The sequence below is a fragment of the Manis javanica genome, chromosome 18, assembly GCF_040802235.1.
Source record: "Manis javanica isolate MJ-LG chromosome 18, MJ_LKY, whole genome shotgun sequence".
Taxonomy (NCBI): domain Eukaryota; kingdom Metazoa; phylum Chordata; class Mammalia; order Pholidota; family Manidae; genus Manis; species Manis javanica.
In genome coordinates this window covers 4,228,942-4,253,652 of record NC_133173.1, presented here as the reverse complement: position 1 = coordinate 4,253,652, position 24,711 = coordinate 4,228,942, and the positions used below count along the sequence as shown (strand labels likewise).

At 47.3% G+C, this 24,711-nt stretch overlaps 1 protein-coding gene and 1 long non-coding RNA gene across 13 annotated transcripts in view; one reads left to right on the top strand and one right to left on the bottom strand.

Annotated features, from left to right (window-relative positions):
• Positions 1 to 8,237: 8,237 nt before the first annotated feature.
• Positions 8,238 to 10,207, bottom strand: LOC118968764 (uncharacterized). Its single transcript, XR_012127176.1, has 2 exons — positions 9,559 to 10,207; positions 8,238 to 8,513 (listed from the first exon to the last, which is right to left on the bottom strand). It is a non-coding gene; the product is annotated as an uncharacterized lncRNA (long non-coding RNA).
• A 67-nt stretch (positions 10,208 to 10,274) lies between these two features.
• ZNF710 (zinc finger protein 710) overlaps positions 10,275 to 24,711 on the top strand; it is a 62,597-nt gene continuing 48,160 nt past the window's right edge. For 3 of the 12 annotated variants that reach the window (XM_073227156.1, XM_037000684.2, XM_037000683.2), the window contains exon 1: positions 11,349 to 11,829. The gene's annotated coding sequence lies outside the window, so the exon portion shown is untranslated. Of the gene's footprint in view, positions 10,459 to 11,347; positions 11,830 to 12,223; positions 12,243 to 12,291; positions 12,761 to 12,804; positions 13,888 to 24,711 lie in introns of those variants that run through there. The other 9 variants (XR_005056598.2, XM_037000676.2, XM_037000680.2 and 6 more) reach the window with 8 other exon arrangements.

Sequence of the window (24,711 nt, the reverse complement as noted above, 5' to 3'; positions counted from 1 at the left end):
TACCCTGACACGGCATTCAAGACCCTTCCGCTGCAGCCACAAGCCCACCTCCAGCCTCACCGCCCAGTCCTTCCACAGACGTACCCTGGTTCCCACCGTACTGACCACAGGAGACCACATGCAGATGCTTTATGCTTTCATTTCTCTGTGTTTTTGTTCATATTATTCCCCCTTCCCTCCCTTTTCCCTTTTCCAAGTGAAACAGCCTTTCCCAGGAGATCCATTCAGGGTATTTTGTTAATGTGAAAGACCAACGTACACTGAGCACGTACTAGGTGCCAGGCCCTCTCCCTTCAGCTTTCTCCACTCAGGCCCCCAAGCTGACAAGATCTGACAAGGAGTATGTTGTCTTCTCCTCTCTGAGAGCCCCTTGCACCAGGGAGCCCCTCTCCCCTCATGGCTACCCCAGACCTCCCCTGCTGGGCTTGGGTCTCCAAACAAATTCCCCCTCACCACCTCCCTCCCTCTTAGAAAAGAGCTTTGTGGTATCAGTTGATAAGGGCAAATGAAGCCCCAGATTCATTCATTCACTCATTCATTCTACAAATATTGATTGAGCACTGGGGGTTTTAAGATCGCCTCTCCACCCGATCCCAAACCTTCCCCTGAGCTGTAGGCCAGGGAAAGCAGGGAACAGCATTAGGAACAAATCGATAGTTGCTAAAGCACAATGTGTGGCCAAAAAAAATGGGGGAAGAGGCCTATGGGAAGGATTTACCAGGGACTTAATCTGTTCTGTGGCTCCAGGGAGGGCTTCCTGGAGGAGACAGGGCCAAAGGAGACGGGACAGCTTGAAAGGGACAGAGGTGGAAGGAACGGAGGTGTGTTTAGGGGCTGCAGAGAGTATAGCAGGGAGAGTGGCTTTGGAAGAGGCTGGTGAGCAACAGGCAGGGCCCGGGAGTCTCCGTGAAGACCCAGCTCAGCAGCAGGAGTCAGCATGCTTGGGTGTGAATCCCACCCACCTGGCCATTCATGCGCTGTGGGGTTTGGGGCAAGTTTCTTAACCTGTTTCTGTTTCCCTATCTGCAAAATGGGGCATCTTCTCTAACACCTAGTTAGACTTAATAAGCACTTACTACATGCTAAGCACTTTTCTAAGCACTTTACACAATATAACTAATTTAATCCTATGAGATAATGTTATCCCCATTTCATGAATAATGAAACTGAGTCGCTAAATGAACCTGTTGAGGGTGACCCAGCAGGTGGAATGGATGTAGCTACAGAATAGGTTTGCAGAGTTCAAGGAGATAAAGCTGGTAAAGCCCCTAGCAGAGTGCTGGGCGCACAGTAATTGCTCAACAAATTTGCCATTTGTCTTGATTTCTCCTGAGGGCAATGAGAAGCCATTAAAAGGCTTTAAGGTAGTAAGAGGACATTTCTGAAAGACTGGGTCTGAGGGGGTCCAGACCAGGTGCAGAGAGTGGTTAGAAGGCTGTCTCAGGGGACGGGATATGGGCAGATGCATCAGACCCCGGGGAGTGGAGGGCTGATCAATACCTGAGAAGTGTTTCCAGGCTGGAATCAATTTGCCTTGGGCTTTAATGGGCACTGTGGGTGAAAGATAGGGAGGGCCAGGTTTCTGGCTGGCCTGGATGGACAGTGGTGCCATCAACAGGAGCCCAGGGTAGAGACAGTTTCAGTATGGTGCCTGCAAAGAGGTGAGGAGCTCTGTTGGGACAAGTGACACGTGAGGATAAAATGCAAGCAGAAAGGACCAGCAGACATGAGATGTACATGTTCAGATCCATGAACTATTTCGAGCTGATGAGCGGGTCGAGCTTTTGAAGAATGACGTACCAGCTACCATTTGCTTGGCAAGCCCTTTATTGGACCAGATCCCGTGCTGAGTGCCTAACTTCCCCACAGCCCTTGGAGGGGAGCTCTGCTCTTATCCTCAATTTAGAAAGGTAAAAAATGAGTTCAGGAAGGCTCATTTTCTTTCCTGGGGTCAAGTAGCTAGTAGGAAGAACTGGGATTTAAACTCAGTTTGCATGGACCAGAAAAAGAGGTGAACCATATGCAGTCACACAGCTGTTCATTGTGGGGTCCCAAGCTTGGACAAACGCTGGGGATCTGACAGCCAAAGAGAGGGACCCTATCCCCAAGATTTCCCCTCTGCTCCTGTGCTTTAAAATTCCTTTGTGAATCTTGTGATTTTATAATACAATGGGTTTACATACCATTTTGTATATCCCTCCATTAAAATACTTATAATATTTAAAAAAATAGAAATAAAAAAATAAAATTCCTTTGTTTTCATCAGTCCTGCCCACCTCGGCCTGTGGTTTTCTCCGAGCTTGAGGAAGTCCTAAAGCCAACTTTCCCCATTCTCTGGTGCTCAGCCCCAGGAAGGGACACCAGGGTGGGGCACTAGACAGAATGCCCTCCATTGTGTCCGCAGGCTGGGCCATCCCACCAGCTTTCTGTGGATGCCCTTCTCCCTGCAGGGTGGCCACTGCAGAAAGAGCAGGAAGGCTAAGGGGTGGCAGGAGAGGACGCCGACCCCATAGAAGGCGATGGGCAGGCAGTGCTGGCAAAATCTCCAGTTAGGGGGACTTGCGCAAGGGTCTCTTTCTGCCTTCCCTCTGTGGCAGTTCCCCCAAGTTGCCCATTCCCCAAGACTGAGCTGGTCCTGGGGCCCAGAAGGGAAGCTGGAGTTCTAACTCGGTGCATTTTATTTAAATGACTCTGAGTGTGAACAATTTCTTGGACTTTTTTGAGTGACCTGATTCATGGTATCTTTTGACTATTTGTCTATTGAGATTTTACAGTTTGAAAAATCATTGAAGACAAGCTCTTTATGTAACTAAAAAATGGCTTTTAAAATATTTAACATAATATGCCTTTTTGTTTTTGTTGCCACTTTTAAAATTACATGAACATGAGCACATTCTTGTTATTAAAAATTAATTCATAATTTATACACTACAAATAAAGCAAATGTCCCCTTTGCCCACCCTTTTCTCCAGTCCCTCCCCACCCCAAAGCTATCAGTTTGTATATATCCTTCCTGACCACTATTTACACACATAATATATTCCCACAAAATATGTACCTTTGTCTTGTGTACATTTTTCTTCTTTGTGTGAACATTATACTAACAGTATATCTTGGAGATGATTTTTGTGTTCTTAGCATGGAAAATTTTAACTTCTTGACATAACCAAAAACGTTCTCTTTTCCCTTGATTTCTTCCATTGGGTCTAAGCTTGGAAAGTCATTTCTTCTCCAGATGCTTGAAAGTGTCTATTTTCTTTGCCTTACAAATTTTTTATGATTTGGTCTTGATTATTATTATTGTTATTTCATATAATATTTTAGTCCAGATAAAATTTTTATATTTTAGTCCGGATAGAATTTTTTGTTGTATTATTATGTGAGATGAAAGTAGAAGTTTTTTTCCTAATTGCCAGCCAGTTAGCTCAAAATAATTTTTAAAATAATCCTCTTTTTCCAATGATGGCCCTTGATTACATGTTAGATTAGTACGTGGATCATTGTCTTATTTTGAGCTCTCTATTTTAGACTATTAAAACAGCTATACATTTTTGCCTTAATACCACACAATTTTAAATATTACATTTTTCTAAAATGTTTCCCTTCTACGTCTATTGCCACCATCCTTGCTCTTATTTTACAAACATTTCCTTGAAATTCCACCTGTTTATTCTGCTAAATGAGTTTTATGATCTTTTTGTGAAAGTTTGAAGAAGACGCTCATTTGAATTTGCATTAAGCCCATAAGTTCATTTGACCTTTCCCTCTTTATTTAACCTCTGCATCAGGTACACGGTACTGTCATTTTCTTCATATAGAAATACTTGCCATTTTCTTCATATGGAAAATGCTATGTTCTAGATGAACTTATATAAGATGGGCTACCCATGCCTCGAAACTTTAAGACACCCACCTCTCTCCAGGAAAGCCATTTGGGCTGAGAACTTAAGGGGACAGTAGTCTCGATGTTTTTCAGAAATTCTTCCTCAATTCATTTATTCCTTTAAATAATATTTACCTCTCATGCCTGGTATGTGCCAGGCCCAGTTCTGTGCAGTAGCCAGACAACAGCCAGAAAAATGGTTTTCTTACAATTAACTAAAATACAACGTTTAATTTAAAAAACACAATGATGTCAAAATGAAAAGTTTGCTTGAAAACAAAACAAAGTTCTCTCTACTCAGGAAGCTCATATTCTGGTGGGGACAGAAGAAGTCACACAAGCAATTAGGCCCATGTCATATCTGAAGACAAGAAATGCAAGGGTGTGGGGGGCACGAAGCAGAGCACGGGTCAGAGAGGAGCTGCCTTCAAAGGCTTGGTCAGGGAAGCCTGTCCAGATTGCTTTTGAGCAGAGACTGAAGGAGGTGCTTTAGATTTTCTGGGCAGAGCAACTTACAGCCGGAGCCAATCTATCTCCAGGAACTGGGGGAAAAGAACAAAATGTGAACAGGAAGTTTCAGAGCAGAAGTGATTTTGATACAGAGGGGACAAAGAGCTGGCTTTTTTTAGAAGCAACTAAAAAACAGGCATGGTGCTAGGCTTTCTGCACCTATTGTGTCATTCAGCAGAACAGGAAAACAGGTTCCTCAGGTCTGTGCCCCTGCTCAGAGCCCTGTCCCCTTGGCTGAGCTGAGCAGTTACTACTTTTCTTTCAGGACTCATTGTAAATATCACCTCTTCCGAGAAGGCTTCCCAAAGATGAGAGCTTTTGTACCTAATCTTACATCTGTCCCTCTTGGTGGCCAGCACAGGGTCGGTTCTCAATTAATGTTTGTTGATGAGGTGAAGAATAGATGTAAAGGGAAGAGACCAAAAAGAGAATTCATGCCTAACGATTCAACACTGCAAAGGCATTACCCTATGGTTCCACTCCCCCAATCCCAGCAAGCAAGTGAGGCAATCGTGCTGACACTTCTAGCTCCTTCCATCTTCAGGGTGCTTTACTGCACAGCATTATCCTGCATGCATTTGATCTCCTCCATGAACGTAGGTTGCCCAAAGCCCATTTTCTAGGCATTGAAAAACCCAGAGACTGAGTCTGACCGAGGTCACACAGATGGCAGGTCACGTCGGCCAAGAGCTCCACAGACTCCAGTCAGTGCTACATTCACCCCTGAACTCAGGTTCCTCCTGATGGTGAAGCAGACACACACACACACACACACACACACACACACACACACACACACATGCACACACAAACGCGCATGCACATGCACACGTACTTTGCTGCCTTGGTAAAGAAGACTATAAATTCCCCTCCTGTCTTGCTCCTCATCATGGCTCCACAATGGAATCTTTCTTTTCCAGACAACATATTTAATTAATGCCTTAAAGGAAATTCATGAGAGTGATCCCTGAAGTTACGTGCTCACTCATTCATCTATTCCTAAGGGCAATCAACATCTACGGAGCCCCTGTTAGGAATTCAGCACCAGGAACTTGGCTGGCCCTGGATGCTGTGACACAGTTGCAGGCCGGGGAGCACAACTTGAAACGACTTTCGGGGCGTGCCTGCCCACAGCGGACCCACTGCTCCCAGGCCTGCCTCCTCCTCCCCCACCCTCGCGCTCCCATCCCACACCCTCTTTATCTCCCTGCACAAAAAGCCCCTTTCTCTTTTTGCACAATACGCTTTCACAATAGATAGTCTATTCAACCCAGAGTCCAAATCCTCAGCAACCAAAATGCTGGTTCCTCTTTCCTCTCAGGTCTTCAAACACTTCCAGGGGAGGAGAACTAATTGCAGTTCTGCAGTGTAACTTCCTGTTTGCTTGGCTATTTCTCCTATAGACTAGAAGCTCCTTGAAGGCCTGGCCTGCATCCACTCACCCTTGCCTTGAATGAGAGGCCTAGCGTTCGTGTTTTCTAGCATAGAAGTTATTGTTTAAAAATAATATAATTTATATTAAAAATAATATAAAATATATATAAAAAATAATCAAAATTTGGCAAGTATACTAAGAGACAAAGGACAAAACAAAAATCGTCCATAATTCCAACAAACAGAAATGACTTTTTAACTCGTATTTCCTTCCAAGTACTTGATATGTATTTTTCAGAATAAATGTACATATGTACCAATTGGACAAAAATAGAATTCTGATGCCTATGCAGTTTTGCATCTCGCTCAGTACGTTACAAACATTTCCCAACTCACTAAATATTCTTCAAAAACGTGGTTTTTAATAGCTATCTAGTATTATATCAAATATTTGTATTTATTCAAGTTGTAGCATGCCATACTTCTTTAAACACTTTCTTGCTGTTCAAAACTTAGGTTATTTCCTTCCTTCCTTCTTCCTTCTCATTTGTAATTTTTGCCCAGGTAAATAAAACTTTGATAAACATCTTTAACGTACACCTTTGGCCACATGGCTGATTCTTTCTCTCAAATAGATTCCTAGACCTGATGTTACTGAATCAAAGGGTATAACTTTTAAATTTCTCTTAGTCCCTAATATCAAATTATTTTCCAGGCAGGCTTTGTACCCATTAGCCAACGCATAGCAATGTGTCATCACTGTGGCTTTTATGTATTTGTTTTTTAACTGTTTGGTGACGCTGGCAGTTTCCTGCTGCCATGGTTGATGGCCTATGTTTCTTTTGTCATATATTTATTCTTATATTTATGCAAATAGGACTGGTTAACTTATTGGTCCAAGTGATGATGGGAAAAAACCATGAAAAAATACACACCCTTGGTCCCAAGGAGGGTCAGAAGGGGTAGATTATATGACGCACCCTGTCATCACTTCTGGAAAAGGAATTCACAAATGTCAGATGTTCAGCTCATCCATCCACAGGGACGTGTGCTTTCTTGGGTTTTCCCCCACAGACACTGACTATTCCTAAATTGTTACTATATTTCTGAGGTCTCTGAGTTGTTGCCCAACACATCTGCAGGACTCAGGCCACTAACTGAGTTCTCAGTGACTCTTTACCAGTGCCAGGTGCCCCTGCCATCTCCAAGCCCATCCTTTCAGGGGCCCTAGGCCCACCTCTGTTCTCAGCAGCCCAGTTTAGTTCAGCCCTGGTGGCTTATGCCAGCCATTAGCTGGATTCCAGCTGGGAGGTTTGATACTAAAAATCGAATATTAAATATTACAAAGTGACTGATATCTTTTTCAAAGGTTCATTTGCTTCTGCCACTGAAAGAAACAGATTTTAATGATCGCCTACTAATCTCCCAGCAGTTACCCTGGTGAACACTTCAACTGCAACACTGAGGAGCTGTTTCATCTCTCTTTTCTGTTTACAAGGTTCCTGATTTTCAGAGATGGATATAAATATTTTGGAAGCTCTGTGGCATGAATGCATCCTCCCTCAGGGAAATCATGAGGGTTAATAAACTTAAAAAACTTTCAAGTTTAGTTTTATTAATAAACTTACAACAAACTTTCTTTCCCACTTCAGTTCCAAGGGAGCAACTATGGGGCTTCTGAAATACCCAAGGGAGGCCTCCCTTTACTGCTTCTCACCAGAACAGCTGGTTTTTCCCCCTCTAGTGGGACTGTGGAGGCTTCCTCCCTCCGTCTGGGCAGGCCAGGGGATTTGGCTGAATGGTGGTGGTGTCTGGTCATGAGGTTAAGCCTTTGCTGGTACCTCGTGACATTCACATACTTCATGATATATGAAATATACTGTTGCACATTATTCATCCTGTATTACCTGCTTTCATTCCTCTCAATGACCCCAGGAGGTGGACATTACTGAAGTTAAAAAGGTGTCAGAGAAGGAAGTGGGTTACCTGCCCAGACAGATTCTCACAGGGAGGTGATCTGTGAAAGAAGATAATGGGGGGGGTATGTGGAGGGGACAGCTGCTCTGGTGCAAAGGAGAAAACAGATGCCAAAGGGAACTCCCAGCTAGAAAGTGGCTGCAAATTGTGGCTCAGTCACTCCAGAGCTGTGACCTTGGGAAGTGTTTCTTTAAACTTTTCTGTACCTCAGTCTCCTCATATGTAAAATGATGATCAGAGTATGACATCTACCTGGCACAGAGGGGACTGTATGATTATTACAACCAGTCCATATAAGTGAAAAACTGGAAACATCCCACAAGTCCAACAAGGTGTTCAAACACGTGATGCACACCATGGAGTAACACCATTTCTTAAGAATGGGGGAAGATATTTGTGACATATTACTGGGCAAAAGTGATTGCAATTCAGTAAATACATCTGCCATTTTTGTTCATTTTATAAAAAATAAATTCATATGTATAATCATTCATTTGTTTAACAGTATTTACTTTGTATAGTTTTATTATTATGTGCATTTACAGGTACATATGTGGATAGAAAATGTCCAAGGATATACACCAAAACATAATGTCTCTACAGGGGGTCTTTTGGCCTTGCTTAGCTGATTTTCCAAATCTTTCACAAACCAACTAGTGTCATATGGAAATAAAAGAAGAGTAGAATGTTTACAACGCAGCAACTCGAATGCTGGCATCTGTCTGGATTCAGGGGGCATTTTGCCAGTGCCAAGTTCATCTGCAAGTTGCTTGGAAAACCCAAGAAAAGGACTAATAGGTTTTCAGACATTTAATATGGGCTCTGGGGGAGACAATCTCTTTCTCCCCTGCCTCTGCCACAGTGTGAACTTCTGTGTCTACTTCTCTCCAGAGCAAACACAGCCAGGTATCTGCTCCTAGAGGGTCTCCTAGATTTTACGAAGCCACTGTCTTCTGTTCCCTATTTGTCCTTCAGGCCAACGAGAATTACTCTGATCAGGCTAAGCCTTCCTAACTAAAGTCTTCACATTCTGGTCATGTTTGTGAGAGGACACCCTGGCCATGCCAATCAGACGTAGGTGTTCCCTAATCCTAGCCACCTAATGGGACATAGGGCATCTTTGAAAGAATGTTTCCTCCACAGCCAGCTCATCACATTTCTGACATGATGAGTCATCCCAGTTTCAATCCAGAACATAACCTCATTTCCAGGTTGTAAGGGCACCTCCCTGTCACTCCCTGATTTATAATAATAATGAATACAAGCTACCATGTATTGCTGCTTATGTACCAGATACAGTGCGAGGTATGGACTCATTTAAGCCTTACAACAACCCTGTGAAGCAGGCTTTTTCATCCCCATTTTACAGATGAGCAAACAGAGAAGTCAGCTTGCCCAGGGATACACAGCAATAAGCCTGGGCCCTCAAACCTAAGACACTGTCTCTGCAGCCCATGGGAGTTCTTACCCGCATTTCGTAAGTGAGGAAGTGGAATCTAAGTTATTCCCTGAGGTTGTTATTCACCCAAGTTCATGAAGTTAGCAACTGGGAGAGGCTAAAATTTGAACATCTCCCTGATATCCACCCCCTACTCCACTTGGGCCCTGACACTGTCCTGTCTCCCCATTCCTCCATTTGTACTCTTCACTGCAGCAAATAGTTGCAGCAGTTCCCAGAATCTGTAAGAATGTGCTGTCTTGCCCTGGGGCCTTTGGACAGGCTGTACCTTCCCATGCATTTGCCTGGCAAGAACCTACTCATTTGGATGTAACCCCCTCAAGGAAGCCATCCCTGACCACCCCAGTGCAAGTACCCTCTTAGCGCTTCCTTGGTTCATCCTTGCATGTATCACAGGGCACTTGGTCATCCTCCCCTGCCAGTTTGCAAAGCCGAAGAGAGGACCATGTGTGCTGACGGTTAGGGCCTTAGCACCCAGCGTAGTAGCAGGCACAGGGGGTACTCAGTAAACATTTGTTAAATGAATGCTTGATTATCAGAGCTGAGTCTTGCTTTGTTTGAAGGAAACAGCCTAGATGCTCTACGTGGGAGGATATAAAACTGAGGGAAAAGCAGCTTTCGGTATATCCTAATAAGAGGGTACAGAGGCAAATGCCCTCGGGTCATCCGGGGCTCTGTGCGCTGATGTGAAAACCATGGTGTTCTCCTTCCCAAAGCCAAGTCTCAGGCTACCGTTTTTCTCTCTCGCAGTCAGAAACAAATCGTGTTCTGAGTGACTGGAGTCACTGCTCCCAACACCAGGAGCTACTCTGGGGTGGGGCGAGGGGCAGTGGCCCTGGGGCTCCAGTCTCTAAAGGCCCAGACCTCCGGGCTGGGGGGGAGGGGTGACGAGTGGCAGGTCCTGTCCCCGGGAGACTGCAGCCACTGGGGGGAGAGACAATGGGGCTCAGCATCTGCTCCTCGCTGGGAGAAGGGACCCTCAGTGAAGAGCCAGGGAGAGCGGGGAAGTGTGGGAGGAATTGATGAGAAGGGGTGGAGCCGAGGAGATGCAGCCCGGAGGAAGGAAGGGAAGGGGGAAGGAAGAGAGGGGAGGGAGAGGAGAGGATCCAGGCTTTCCTTCCTCTAGATGACCTGGTCCTGCGCTGCGGCTGGTTCTGGCACTGCTTCCTGCGGAAACTCTCGGGGCCCAGAAGACCTCACGTTTCTCCCCAGCCCCTGGCAGCAGGACCAGTCCAAGGGCCCAGGCATCCAGCAGGTGCTTAATACTTACTTGGGAAAACGAGAAATGCGGCCAACTTTGCTCTGGGAACTCCCCGCCCCCCCCACCCCTGTGTTCTCCCCGCTTCTCCAGGGAAGCTGAGGGCAGAGCAGATCCTGGGAGCACGTCCAGGCGCCTCAGGAATAACTGACCCTTCTTGGCGCCTCTGCCCAGCGCTGCCCGAGGACTCCGGACGCGCCCTGCGTCGGGGTCCAAGCCGGAGTTGCGGGCTTGGAGGTTGGAGGCCGAGGGTCCGGCCCGCCGGGGAGCTGGGGGGAGACCAGGCTGCGCGGAACCCCGCGGCCCTTCAGGGAGGCGCAAGGGGCCTGCCCCTGCCGGGCGGACGGCCCGCCTCCGCGCCCCCCATCAGCGCGCCTTGGGGACTGGGGGCCCAGACCCGGGATTGGAGGCCCCGGAGGGGCGGCTCCCCGGAGCCCCTTCCCCGCCCGGGGCCCGGCGCTCGCAGCCCGCGCCGCTCCCTCGAGCCTGGCCGTCCAGGGCTCTGCAAACAGCTGTTCAAAGCCCTTTTCCAGTTCAGTGCTCAGCGGGGATGTTTGTTCCAAGCCCGCTGCCTACTTTAAAAATATATAAGTAAAGCACACACCCAGCCTTCGCCCTCCGGCCGGGGAGGGGCGCGGAGGCCCCGGGCCCTTTGTGCCGGCTGGGCCGGGCCCCCCGTTTCCATGCGAGGTTCCGACGCTGCCCCGCGCCCCCGCTTCAGTTAATCTTTGTTCCCCTTTTCTGCTGGGAGGAGGGGGGGAAAAAAAGAGAAAGAAAGAAAAGGAGGAAAAAAGGCGTGACTTGATTTTCAAACGAAACTCCCACAGCAAACAAAACCCTTTTAGAGAAATAAGAAAGGAGGAAGAAGGAAGAAAAGAGGGAAGAAAAAGAAAAGGAGAAAGAAAACCCTCCAGGCTTTCATTTTGAGTGGGAGAGTTGAACCGAAAGACAGAGAAAGAAAGGAAGAAAAATCCTCTCTGCGGTAGAAAGAGAAAAGAAAACTTGGGCTGACAGGAGGGGGGTGCGGGGGGTGGAAGGAAGTGAGAAAACAAAAGGGAGATAAAAGGGCTGCTTTTCGGTCTCTTCCTCCGCGCGCCGGCTTAGGAGGAGCTGTTTTGCATCCCTTCACGTCAGCCCTGCCTCGTTCCCTTCTTCCCGGGAGGGAGAGCGAGCGAGCGAGCGAGCGGGAGGAGAGGGGGCGCGGGCGGGAGGAGAGGGGGCGCGGGAGAGAAAGAGCGGAGCCGAGGGGGGCGGCGGGCGCGCGTGGAGGCGGCGGCGGGCGCGCAGCAGCAGCCGGGCGGCGGGCAGCAGGAGCCCCCGGCCCCGGCCCGCCGAGGGCCCAGCGCAGGAGCCGCGCCCGGACGCAGGGTGAGTGTCCCGCGCGGGCCCCGCAGCCCGGGCGGCGCGCCGGCGGGGGGCGCGGGGGGCGCGGGGGTGGGTCGCGGCGGCCGCGGCCGGCCCGCCCCCCGCCTCTCCCCGGGGACGGCCGCGCGCAGGCCCGCGCCGCGCCGCAAACATGTCGTCTTTTCCTTTCACTTCCCCGTTCCCTCCTGCCGGCGAGCTGGAGGGAGAGAGCCGAGCCGGGGGAGCGGGAGATGGCGTCTCGGGGGGAGGGAGGGGGTGGGCGAGCGGGAGGGGAGCGCGGGGGAGGGGGGCGGGCGGGGAAGCGGGGCGGGCAGGGAGGGAGGGAGGGAGAGAAGCAGAAATGAAAGGAAAGCGCGGCGGCGGCGGCCGAGCTGGAGGCCCGGAGGCGGCGGCGGCGGCGGCCCCCGGGCCCGCACGTGGGTGTCCCGGCGCCGCGCTCCCCCCGCGTCCCGCCGGGGACCCAAAGTTCCCCCCCTCGCCACCCGCCCCGCCCCGGGGGCTGCCCACAAACTTTGTTCTCGCCGCGGGGGTGCGCGTCCCCGGGGCTGGGGGAGGGCTGGGCGCACCGCGGGCGGCGGGGATGGGCGCCCCCGGGACAGGCGCGGGGCGCCGCGGGACCCCGCGCGGCCGGCCTCGGGGCGCCCCGGCCGGGGACCTGTTGAAGCGCTCGCCGGCTGGCGGGGTCCCCACGGCCTGTCGTCAGCCTCTCCAGCTCAGTTCCCCTTCCTCGTCGCCCGTCTGTCTCCGTCTCCTCGCGGTCATTTTCCTAATTGGACGGAGCTGTGGGGTGTGATCGCCGGCGTCGGATCGGGGTCCTGAGGCTGCCAGGTGGGCGCGGGGACTTGGGGACCGACGGAGCAGACACTGCAGACGCGCAGATCCCGCAGATCCCGCCCTTGGGCCACCGCCCCCCTAACCGGGGACTTGCTAACTAGTGCGTATCGGGTTTCTTTCCAACTTGCCTTTTAAGATGACTTTTATGGTCGCTGCAATTGCTTCTTTCCAGACTGAGCTGTAGTTGGGGAATATTTAAGAGGCCAGGGAGGTGCTCGCGTGGGTTTTAACTAACCCGAAACGGTCTTTAATGTATCTCTAAGCTCAGCGATAGTTGGGGCAAGCCTGAGCCGCAGCCTGGGTACATTTTCACAGGGACACTGAGAGGTGCTCTCTCTTCTTCCTCGTCTGAGCTGCCCAGTGAGGGACCATCCTCGTGGCCCATCTATGAGCTGCCAGCCTAGCACCCCAGCTGCTAAGGGCACCCTGTGCGCCTTTATTTCTGGGCAAAATGGAAACTCCAAGCCGGTGTCGACCTGGAGGGGACATAACAGTTCCTGTGGGCGCCTGGGAAATTCACAAAAATTCCCCCACAGGTGTGCAGAGCAGGCAGGACTTTGCACCCTTGGGGTCACCCAGATAACTTTGAAACTGCTCTTTCAGTCCTGCCTTTGTACACGTGTAAGTAAAAACAGCCAAAGTTCATTTCTGCCAAGTAGAAGACTGGGGTCCTGCTTGTACCCTCATCATTGTTGTACCCTCACCAGGGGCCTTCAAAAGACCTGCCCAGCTAGGTGGGGGACGGGAAGAAAACCACCCTTAATTGTCAATAGACAGTAAAACATGTATTCTTACTATTTGTGGTCAAAACCATGGGTCTGTCTGGTTTTGACTTTTGAGACCTAGGATGGCTATCCCTTACTTGTGTTAAAGCAAATGTTATTTTCTAGAGCTTTCTGGTGGTTTTGTTAGCTGGCCTTCGGGCCATGTCACCCTTAGCCAGGCACCTGCCAGGCTTGGAACAGGACCTCTGCCCGGTCAATTTCAGATCCAGCTGCGTTAGTGCAGTGCTCCGTTAGTGCAGTGCTCCGTAACCTGCAGGACCCACCTTTCCTGCAGGAAGGCAGCAGGGGTAGAGCTGCTTTCTTTTAGGTAGGGGGAGTTGGACATTTGGGTCACGTTTTCTTTTCTCCAGGCTTACCTGGTTGCCTGTGTGCCCATGGAGGGAGATGCAGGGAGTTGAAGTGGGTGCAGAGGCTCATTCCTGTCCTCAGAGCAGATTCCTGGGTGAGTCCTTATCCCGTGGCATGTGGCCATTTGTTCTGTACTTGGGTCACTTCCATTCCAACCAGGCTTTTCCTACCAGGGAAACCTACTTTGGGCCTGCTGTCTAGAGACAAGGAGCCAGACAGACAAGGTCTGGAGTGGTTTTCGAGTTGCAGGAAGGGAGACTAATGGGACCAGCAGAGATTTTGCATGACTTTTATTTTAGGTTTGCTTTGTGGCCCAGAGATACTTCTTTCGGAATTGTGTTTGGAAAGTTCAAGTTTGAAGTTAAAAGGGAGTAAATAAATAAAGGTGGTGTTGGGTGCATCTCAGAGGATGCTTTCCACAAGCTCCCCATGGGCTTGCTCACCCCCAGATCCCAGGGCAGGGGTTCATTTTGTTGAATTAAGGAATGTGTGAACTTGCTGAGTCTCATGTGGATGTGAGAAATTGCCTAGAAGAAACAGGCATAAGAAGCTCCATGCCTGGGGTCACGCAGTAAGTGACAGAGCCAGCACTCAATCACGAGCTTCCAGGGTCTACTTCCAGGGCTCTTAACACAAGGCTGCTGCCTCTATTCCTGCTGGGGATGCGGAAATCATGCTCTGTCCAAAGAACGTGGCTATGGGAACATGAAACCATGGGCATACGATACCCTCATGAGACGGGTAAATGGAGCACCCTATTTTCCAGGTGTGTTACACACACCGTTCTGGAGCATTTAATAGCCAGTGTGACTTGCTAGAGGAACCTGGCTCTTCTGGCTGTTTTAACATGGACTTGTTCAAAGTCCAGCAGTTCAGCAGGGCAGCAGTAGTTAAAGTCACTGGGATGTTCCCAAGTCACACTTTGCACTTTTTGATCCAGCATGCTTCCTTCATGCTCTGTACTTGTGTGTGATTTATTTAGGATTGGTCTGGGAGAAACGAATGGGGATGTAAGGAATGACCAGAGACCTGAACTGAATCTCCATTCATGCATTAGATCTCCTACTAGAATGTCGGTTTGTTAGCTTATAAGTCTTTCTTTGTTCATTGCTAAGCCCTGTGCCCAGAACAGGGCCTGGCGCATAGTGGGTCCTTGATAAATACTTATGGAATTAAGGAATCTCTGAATTTGTACAGGACATTAGGAAAAAGATTTCGCTGCTAGAAGGAACCCACAAATCATACACAGAGACAGCGACAGGGAGGTGATTGATGGGCACTGCAGAGTTTTGCAGTGAGTCATTGCTTCAAACTCGCTCCAGACAGGTAAGGCAGGAGGGGCTGGGAAGAGCCCATCCTGAATAGGTGGAGCTACTCGGTGGAGACTGGTGCCAAACAATAGAGAGATTCTTGCATTGCACTGGATATGAGGAGCATAACAATAATCACATATCTTGGCCTAGGCTCATCGTTGTGTATATCCTGTCCCTTGGTTCTCACAGGTGCTAGTTACTACATTATCATCCTATTTGGCATATTGGGACCCTGGAGCACAGAAGAGTTAAGTAACTCCTCCAAATGCACAGAGCTGGTATCTGAACCCAGGCAGACAGACTTAAAACTTCACCCTCCTAGGATGACAGCGAGGTCAGACATCTTGGCCCAACCGAGGACCTGAGCATTCAGAGCTTCAGGGTTGCTCGAAAGGATGGCAGCAGAAAAACTGGAAAAGAAATTATTGGTGTGCAGGGGAGCGGGGCTGGTCAGGGTGCATGCCCTCTGCCTCCTTTGCCAGGGCCCTCACAGTGCCCCAAGACCATTTACCCAGTGAAGACTAAGGGAATGCTTATGTGGGGGGAGCCTCCCTCTTTCCCAGGTAGAGTGGCTAGTACCAGATGGGGACTATTTTGCTCTTGATAAAGATTTAGGGGATTTTTTGGGTGGGGGGCAGAGTATGCTTTTCAACTTGAATTTTGGTTGGGGTGTATTTGGAACTGGTGGGAATTTTAAAGCTAGAAATGCCGCTGTTGGCCTCCGGGCCTCCACCTGCAGGCAGTGTTTTCCTCGGGCATGAGCCTTCCTGTTCCAGGATGCTGACCCAGGTTCTTCCAGACCACAACAGCTCCCCTTCCATTGACTGTGATCTATCAGGCACTGTGTTGGTCCCATCCTCACGGAGCTTGCGGTCTCCCTGGGAGACAGACAGTAAATTAATAATTACATAATGCTCTTTAATTACAGTTGTTACAAAAGCTTCAGAGGAAAAAGTACAGAGGCCATGAGCTCTGATCGTCAGGGAGGGTGGGGGGAAGAAGGCTTCCCTGAAGAAAAGAGCATTTAAACAGCCATGTGGGGGGTCGGGGGGGTGAAGAGGCTCTACCCCGGCTGGGATGGGCCGATAACCTTGATACAAACCCTTGCTGTTGTCTGTGGTCCACTCACCTACAGCATCAGCACCACCTGGGAGCTTTTTAGAAATGCAGACTCTCAGGCCCCTCAGCAGACCTGCTGCATCTGTGTCTAAACAGTGTTGCCTGCGTGGTGAAGTCTGAGAAGTAGGAGGCCCTGGGCTTGGCTGTGAATCAGTTGGGTGACCTCGGGCAAGTCACTTCTCTGGGTAACAAAGGAATTAGATCATCTTCCAAGTTCCTTCTGGCTTCTCTCAGCTTTGGCTCTGCTGAAATGTGCTGTCTCCAAGCTTATTAAGAGGAAGGATCAGGCCTTGCACGGCGCCCAGCTTTGCCATGCCTTTGGTGGGGGCCCACGGGCACTAGTTCGCGCTCCGCTCTGACTGTAAAGGCTGGAGCGGGGCCTGACTATCAGCCTTGGTGAAGGATGGGAATAATTTGCAAAAAGCCTGTGGAGCTTTGTTGCACGCAGAGAGCTTGTCTTAAGGTGACCAAGGGAGGATTTGGCCTGAATCGAGAGAAAAACTGGCAAAGGTCAAAAGGGCTTTGGGGAAGAAAGGTGTAACATTTCTGCCAAAAGTGGCACCTGAAACGAGGCAGGGACGCTCCTGCACAGTAGTTCGTGCATGTGAACAGAATGCTTTGAGAACTGGTACCGCATTTCACCCCTGAGACCCTCACATCGCTGTGAAGAGGACCAGAGGGGGCTGAAGCTAGGGATCCTTGACCCTGGCAGTCTGCGGTGGCCTTCTCTGGCAGCTCAGCTATGTGGAGGGTTATGTGTGTGTGTACGCTCTCCTGAGGCGAGGACCTGTAGCTTTCGCTGGGTTCAGAGGGGTCTGCGGCCTCCAAGAACTAGGAGCAAATGCCTTTCTTGACTGATCTCTCCCAGCTCTGTTATTATACAGCACTTACTGTGTGCACTAGTTCAGGCACTGTCCACATACTAGCCCGTTTAGGCTGAATCCGTGTCTGGAGGTCACACACCTGGTATTGGAACCAGGATTGGCACCCAGGCAGTTGGGCTCCACAGCCCCTCTTGCAAAGCTTATCTTAGTAATAGGGAAGGTGGGACCTGGGACCAGGGGGAGCTTTTTCTGGTAAAAGAGAAATTGAGATAACAGAGTCCCCCTACCCCATTTTACAAGTAAGCATCTCCTAATTGCTCATGCATAAAACAGAAAGGATTTTCCAAGGAAACAAGTTCTGAGCAGCACCAGGTTGCCAGGCTCGCCCATGAGAACCTGTGTCACATATTTGGCCCAATTCATGCTTATTTGCCAAGAAAAGAATGAAAAATCAAAACTGCTACAGTACTGCTACAATACAAGCCAAATAAAAAATTCTAGAATCAGAAGGTGCTTGGAGAACTGCACTCTCAAATATGGGAAGTGGGGGAAGTAGCAGGAAATTGGGGTAGATTCTGAAAGGGGGGATTAACAATGTTAGAAGCCAAAGCAGGGCCAAATATATGTCAAATCGGCAGCTTCAGTAGGTAAAATAACTGGTTCTTATTACCTACTAATGAATGTGTGTAGTTCACAGATCTGACCCTTCCCCCATCCCTAGTGCCTGACCCCAAGTACAGAGGCCTTTTGTCTTCTCTTTTATTCATTTCTGTGCTATTTGAATTTTTATCAGTGTGTATTATCTTTATAATCTGTATATTTATAAGTGGAGTAAAAGGACTCTTAGAAGTGGGTTGACCTCTAGGGGTTTGTTTCTGTCTTCACCCATCATCCTAAAGGGATTTCTGACGTTAACTATATATGCTCTAGTGTATGTATATTTGGGGAACAAATCTGCAAATGTGAGGATTTCCTGTGTAGTTGGACGCTGGGATCACCTTGTGGCCTGACTGCCTTCCCTGTCTGCCTCCCCCTCAACCATGTGTAATAAAAAGGGAATCAAAGTCAGGTAGGAAGGGTCACTTACAGCTGGAATGTCCACCCTCCAGATTTACATGGGAAACTATAATTTCTGTGATGACTCTTGGTTACGTGTGGTTTGCCTTCTGGCTGTTTCCTGAACGCCATCCCGGACCTCACCCCACTCCCAGTGGGGCAGTGATGGAATGGGCTTCTGGATGGGGAAGGCTGTGCTGCATGTGTTTGGTAAAAAACAACAGCCAAACCTTGGTGGTGGTTTTATGCGCCGCATCAGAAGTCCTCGTAGGGCCCACATCTGAGCTGGCCTGTGGGTAAGATCGGGTGCCCTTTGGAGGCTGGTGGTGCTGGTTGGCTAACCCTCCTCTGTGAAGTCCAATCCGCACAAGCCTCACCCCCAGCAGGGCTCATTCGGTAGCCACAGACCCCCAAGACCAGTGTGGACTGGCTGTTATCTGGAAGCAGGTTGCCTCTAAAATTCCGATTTCTTCCCATGCCCCCCAACTGCACAGCCCTCCCCAAGCTGGGAATCCTGTGCCTTCCCACCCAGGCCGTGTGCCCACCATCACCCCATGCCTCATTCCCCTGTGCTCTGCCCTGGCTTCTGTCCTAGGGCTGAGCACCCCACATTCTCTTACGTCCTGATTCTCCACCTACAGTTGCAGGCACACCTGTCTTCCTCTCCTGTGGCCCTGCCTCCCACCCAGCCCCACCCCCACATCACTTTCCCCCATTCTAGGACTTCACAGAGCCCTCCCTTTCTGTCCCTACTTACTCTCTCCCCGCAGAGAGTATGTCTCACACACACATTCCTACCTGCGCTCCCAGAGGTCCATTTTATGGCCTCTACTTACCTGATTTTTCTGTAGGAGGTGGAGAGCCTTGCCCCCAGTCGGTTCTGGCCCATCTGGGTCCTTCTCCCGCTCCCTCTGATCCTACCATTTGGGGCCACTTCCTCCTCTCACGGCTACACTTTGGTGCCTCCCCCGTGGTTCTCTGCTACTTGCCCCCCTTCCACGTCTGGTTTTAGGCTGCACAGCCAGGACTCTAGGCCTGCATCCTGGCCTCGTGTCTCCTGTGAACAGCCTAGAGCTGGGCTTGCATTTGTTATACTTTGGGATATTTATGGATTTCTTTCTACCAACTTACTGTGCGCCTTCTGTTTTTTCTTTTTCTGATTATTCTCTGTTCATTCTTTCTTTTAAATTGATTGGAAGTTTTTTCTTTCCTTCACTCAATTTTTTTTCTCTTTACTGCTTTGGAACACAGGCACTCTGTTTCTCTTTTGATGCATATGAACTTCAGAAGGTTTAAAGTTAGTTGGTGTCCATGTTTCTTTATGTTCTCAGGTAATACAAAGACCTTGGAAGGCTGTATGTGAAGTCTCCATTCTCCCTGCTCACATTCAGTTGCCCTGTGGTGGTTTAGCTGCTGCTTGCTTCTCTAATTCCACAAATTGGGTGGTGTTTTTAATGTTGTATAGTTAACCTTTGCTGTAATTTTCTACATACTTACCATTTTGTTTACTTATATTTCTCCTTGCATCGCAGGCCTTCTTTTTGAGATCAGAACATCATGTGTTAAAGGTCTCAACCATAAATTTTTCAGTTCCTGTTTGACTGAAATTTTATTTCATCCGTATTGTTGAAAGATTGCTTTACTGGGTGTAAAACATTAGCTTGACACACATTTTCTCTCAGTATTTAAAGATAGTATTCTGCTCTCTTCTGGATTTCATTGTTGATGTTGAGAAGTTGGTAGCCCCATTATTGTTCTTGGGTAATTTCTTCCCTCTGGTGGTGGTTAGTGGTGGTGGTGGTGAGTGAGTGGGTGAGTGAGTGAGTGAGTGAGTGAGTGAGTGAGTGAGTGTGTGTGTGTGTGTGTGTGTGTGTGGTGTGGTACAGTTCACTGTAATATACTTAGGAGTGCATTTTATTTTATTTGGCTAAGAATTCACTGGGCTTCCTGAAACCAAAGATTGGTGATTTTCATCAGTTCTAGAACTATTTCAGCCCTTATCTCTTTTTGAATCATTATCTCTAGCTCTTTGGGAACGCCAATTAAGTGCATGGTAGGCCTCATTCTATCATTTATGTCTCTTAACATTTTCATTTTTTATTTTCAATCCTTTGGTTTTATATGATGTTTTCTAGGCAACTTATCTTCCAGTTCTCTAATTCTCTCTTTATTCATCTCTAATCTTCTGTTTAACCCCTGTTTGATATGTTTCCATTGCAGTTATCATTTTTGATGTTTATCCCTTGAGTTTTTAATCTGGATGACTTGTTTATTTTGGGGTTTCTATTTTATCCTTTTTCAAATATGCATGGTGTTTCTTTTTTTAATAATGTTTTACTACTTACTTGTGTTTTTAATTGCTTGTTTTATTTCCTTAATCGTATTAAATACTTTCTTTGTATTCTGTGTCCAGTAATTCCAAGTACCTGAAGTATTTGCAGATGTCGTTCTCTTGATTCCGACTCCTAAGGGCTTGCTTTCTTCTGTGTTTCATGATTTTTTATTGTGAGCTTATATTTGTTAGAATTCTATTTGTGAAAATTCTGTGAGGTATGGAATGAGAGTACATTCTTTCAGGGAGGATATGTTGCCTTCTGCCAGATGCCTGAAGGCCCTATAAATGGGTCCATTTATTTCTAATTCTTAGCTTGTAGTTTTGAGGACCTGTCAATGACCACAGCTTCTCAGAGGAACCTTTTTTAAAAACTCCATCCACAGCTAACACTAGGCCAGATTACTTCCTTCCTGACTATATGCCACCAGACACGCTGCTTTGTCCCATTGTTCCCTTATTGCCAAATGCCTTCTGTCCGTACAGACAAAGCCCTAGTCATGCCAGGCCCAATTAAAACCTTTATATCTTCTGGGCCTTCTCCATGCCATCGATGCAGAATTAACCTGTCCCTCCACATTCATTGGCCACTGTTGCCTTACCTCTTAGTCTGTAGGAATAAATGTTTAGACCCCACACTGGACTCTGAACTTCTTGAAAGCTCAGAGCCTGTGTCATTTATTTCTGGAACCCCAGCATCTGGTGCACTGGTGGGGAGAGTAGTTGCTTAATAGATACCTATTGATTGAATAGAATTTATGGCAAAATCAATACTTCTTTTCTTCTTGAGTAGTAATAAAAAACAGACAAAAAAATCCAGGCATTCTTGTCTAGCTTGGATTAATACTTAGTCCATAGGCACACACCTGATCATCTACATTTGCCCTCTTACAGCACTAAACTATGTTTTCTACCTTTATCTTGCATCTACCTACCACTTCAGCATTTTATTAATAATAATAATAATAATAATAAGGGAGAAATGTGGGATCCACATATAAATTAAGTATAAAAATCAAATGAGTAATCATAATTGACCTGATTGTTTATAGTTCATGATGTGTGATCAAAACCGAAAGTTTCTGTGATGAATGCCCTTGCACTGTTCACTGTGTAAGAACTTATTCACTATGTAAGAACTTGTTCACCATGTAAGAACTTGTTTGTTATGCTTCAGAAGATTGGAGACTGTTGAGAATTAGGCTTGGGGTTGATTAATGATTGTGCATTGAGTCCCCTATACAGAATTTTATTGTTGTTAACAACCATATGATCAATAAATATGAGAGATGCCCTGTTAAAAAAAAAAAAAAAAATCCAGGCACTAACCTGCCCTCTGATCTTGGACAAGTCCAGTTTTCCTCTCTGGATCTTAGTGTCCCTAGGCTATAAGAGGAAGGGGTGATTCTGAGATCTCTGCTTGCTCTAAGATGCTGAGATTCCGTCCAACCTGTATGATCGCCAGTCACAATAACATAGATAAACCTCTGGCTCACAATGGAATGACGAGATAGGAGGGCCTTGGAGAGAAAGAGCATGATTCTGAGGCAACTGGGTATGATTTGGGAGAGAAGAAAGAGAAGGGACTCAAAAGTAAATTAATATGACATAAAGATGGCATTTTAAAATTTGTGACCTGAGAAAACAAACATAATGGCTATCTAAAAAAATGATTGCATTATAGCACAATATATTTCAGATGAATTGAAAGTGATAAATATTTAAAAATAGACTTGGGAAAAGATTAAGAATGACTTAAAACCCAGAAGCCTTAGGAAAAGATTAATATATTTGACCCTATACAAGTAAAAACAATTTTGTGTGGCAAAAATCATCATACGTGGAGTCAGAAAAGTCTCCCCATTCTCAAAACTAGGGAAACATTTTTGCAACATAAATTGTAGATAGAGCTGATTTTCTTAATATCTAAAGAGCTCCTACAAATCAATAAGAAAAAAAACCTAACTTTTAAAGTAGGCTAAGAACACAGCTCACAGTTCACAGAAAATAATTACAAATGGTTCTTAACTGTAAAAGAACACATCCAACCCACTAGCATTAAGAGAAATGCAGGTTAACTCTGCTATGGAGAAGTGACAGCAGGAACAGATACTCTCATAATTGTTGATAGAGTATAAATTTGTTGATAGAGGATTTTGACAGTATTTATTAAAATGTAAAGTCCACAAGCAATTTCACTTCTGGAAATTCCTCTCATGGATATGTTGCATACATATGCATGAAGTGATGTGTTTTTTTAGGTAGTTTATTGCATCATTGCTATAAAAGCAAAAAATAAATGTAAAAAAAGGGAAGCAACCTTAACGTCCATCAGTAGAGAACTGATAAATAAATTGTCCTGCAACCATACAGTGCAATTCTGTGCAGCTATAAAACAGAACGTGAAAGTTCCTTAGGTATCGCTGTGGTGGTCACTGAGATACTTACTAAGGGAGAAAGCAAGGGACAGAATGCCTGGCTCTGCGCTGGTGCTGCAAGGATACCTAGATTAGTAACAGTGGTTTCCTGCAACAGGGCCTGACTTGTCACTGTGTACCTTCTACATTTTAGGTTTTGTACCTTCTGCATATACTTCCTAATAAAAAATACTTTTAAAAAGGGAAGAAGAGAGGGTGGGAAACAGGATCTCACCTTTGCTTTGCATTTTCACATAAGCTATTTTAGTTACCCTCCACAGCAACCCTGGGCAAGTTTACCATTTTTAGAGGCCTAGAATCTGAAGGTTGGAGGTCAGAAATGATTTTCTCAGGTCCATATGGAGAGAGCCTTGGAACCTGGCATTGAATTCAGTTCGCACCCCAGAACTACTGCGCTCAAGTCTGTGGATCGGTATCCTCTTCTCTTTCTTTATTTTCAACCGACATCTCATTGGTCAAGGGCCAATGGCTGTACCCCTTGTCTGTACACCATGGCGTAGGTCCATCCACCTCTGCAGCTGGCTTGCTGGCTCATAAGTGCCCAGGGGCAAAGCTCCGGTAGTAGGTCGCAGCGCTAGCCCAGAACCCAACCAGCCACATCAGACGCAATGAGGAGGATTAGGGATGGGTTTGCAGTCATTCCTTTGAAGTTCCCAGCTTTTATCAGAGTGTCTGAACCTTAATATTATTTCAAGGGAGCTTTTATTACTGCCTGTGAACTGGCCTCAGGTGGGTACCAGCCGCTGCCAGGTGCCGATGGAGTACTTCTGGTGCCTTCACTTTGTTTTATGGCAGGGAAGTTTTCAGGGCTACAGGCACTTGATACGTGGAAGATTCTGGAAGAATAACTTTGTTTCTATTTTTCTATTCAGAGGTAGGACTGGATGGCATCCCTTTAATTAAAGGAAAGGCAGAGAGGTGCTCTTTTTTTTGGTGGTCTCACAGAAATACCTATACTGTTTTCAAAGTAGAATATTGACTGCTCCCTCTTTGCCAAAGAAAAAAGCTATAGAACAAAGCTAAGGTTTGGCCATATATAATATGAGGCTGTAATTTACAGGATGCAGCTTCACCAGGGAAGGAATTTGATGTGTTTAAGAAATACAGAATCCTCTAGCACCATAGTCCTCGCACGCAGCGTCGTTGGGGTCATCATTTAAGAAAGGGGCAGGGTCCTTTCGAGCCGGGGAGTGCTCACGGGAGTAGGAAGCCTTCAGGAACTGTGAGCCTGAGCTGCCAGGTCCAAGACACTGCCACATCTTTATGAGGGGTGCATCCTAATGACCCGCCCGTGTTTTTCTTTGGTGGAAGTGGAAATGCCTTGCACATTACAGAGGTACCCATGTAAAATTCAGCTCTGCTGAATGCATGAATGGATAGAGGGCACCCAATGTTTCCTGAATGGATGAGTTTTGATCCTTGAGACGGACTTTAAAGCTTTGGTCATAGTTCTGGAGAACTTAGATGTCTCCCATCGCTCCTCAGGTTTTCCTAACATTTGAATAATGGAGTCCATGCCCCGCGGAAGTTTTCCTTTCTTGGGCTGTAGGTCATCTCTCTATGCAAATGCCAACTTCTGTAAGCGGCACGTGCGCTCTCTGCAGTGGTCCACTCCATTATCATCTTGTGTTCCAGCTCATTGTCCAGAAAACCTTCAGTGTAACAGCAGCAAAGTTCTTTTTCTTCAGTTACAGAGCTCATCAGAATTTCTCTTGCAAACCCCTATTTTGGGACTTTTAGACTTTGGTTGTAAAAAGTCATTCCCTTTCTCCAGGTAGATCAGCAAATCTCTTAGGAATGAGTATTTTTTTGAGGGGGTTTTCCTCGCCTCTGAGT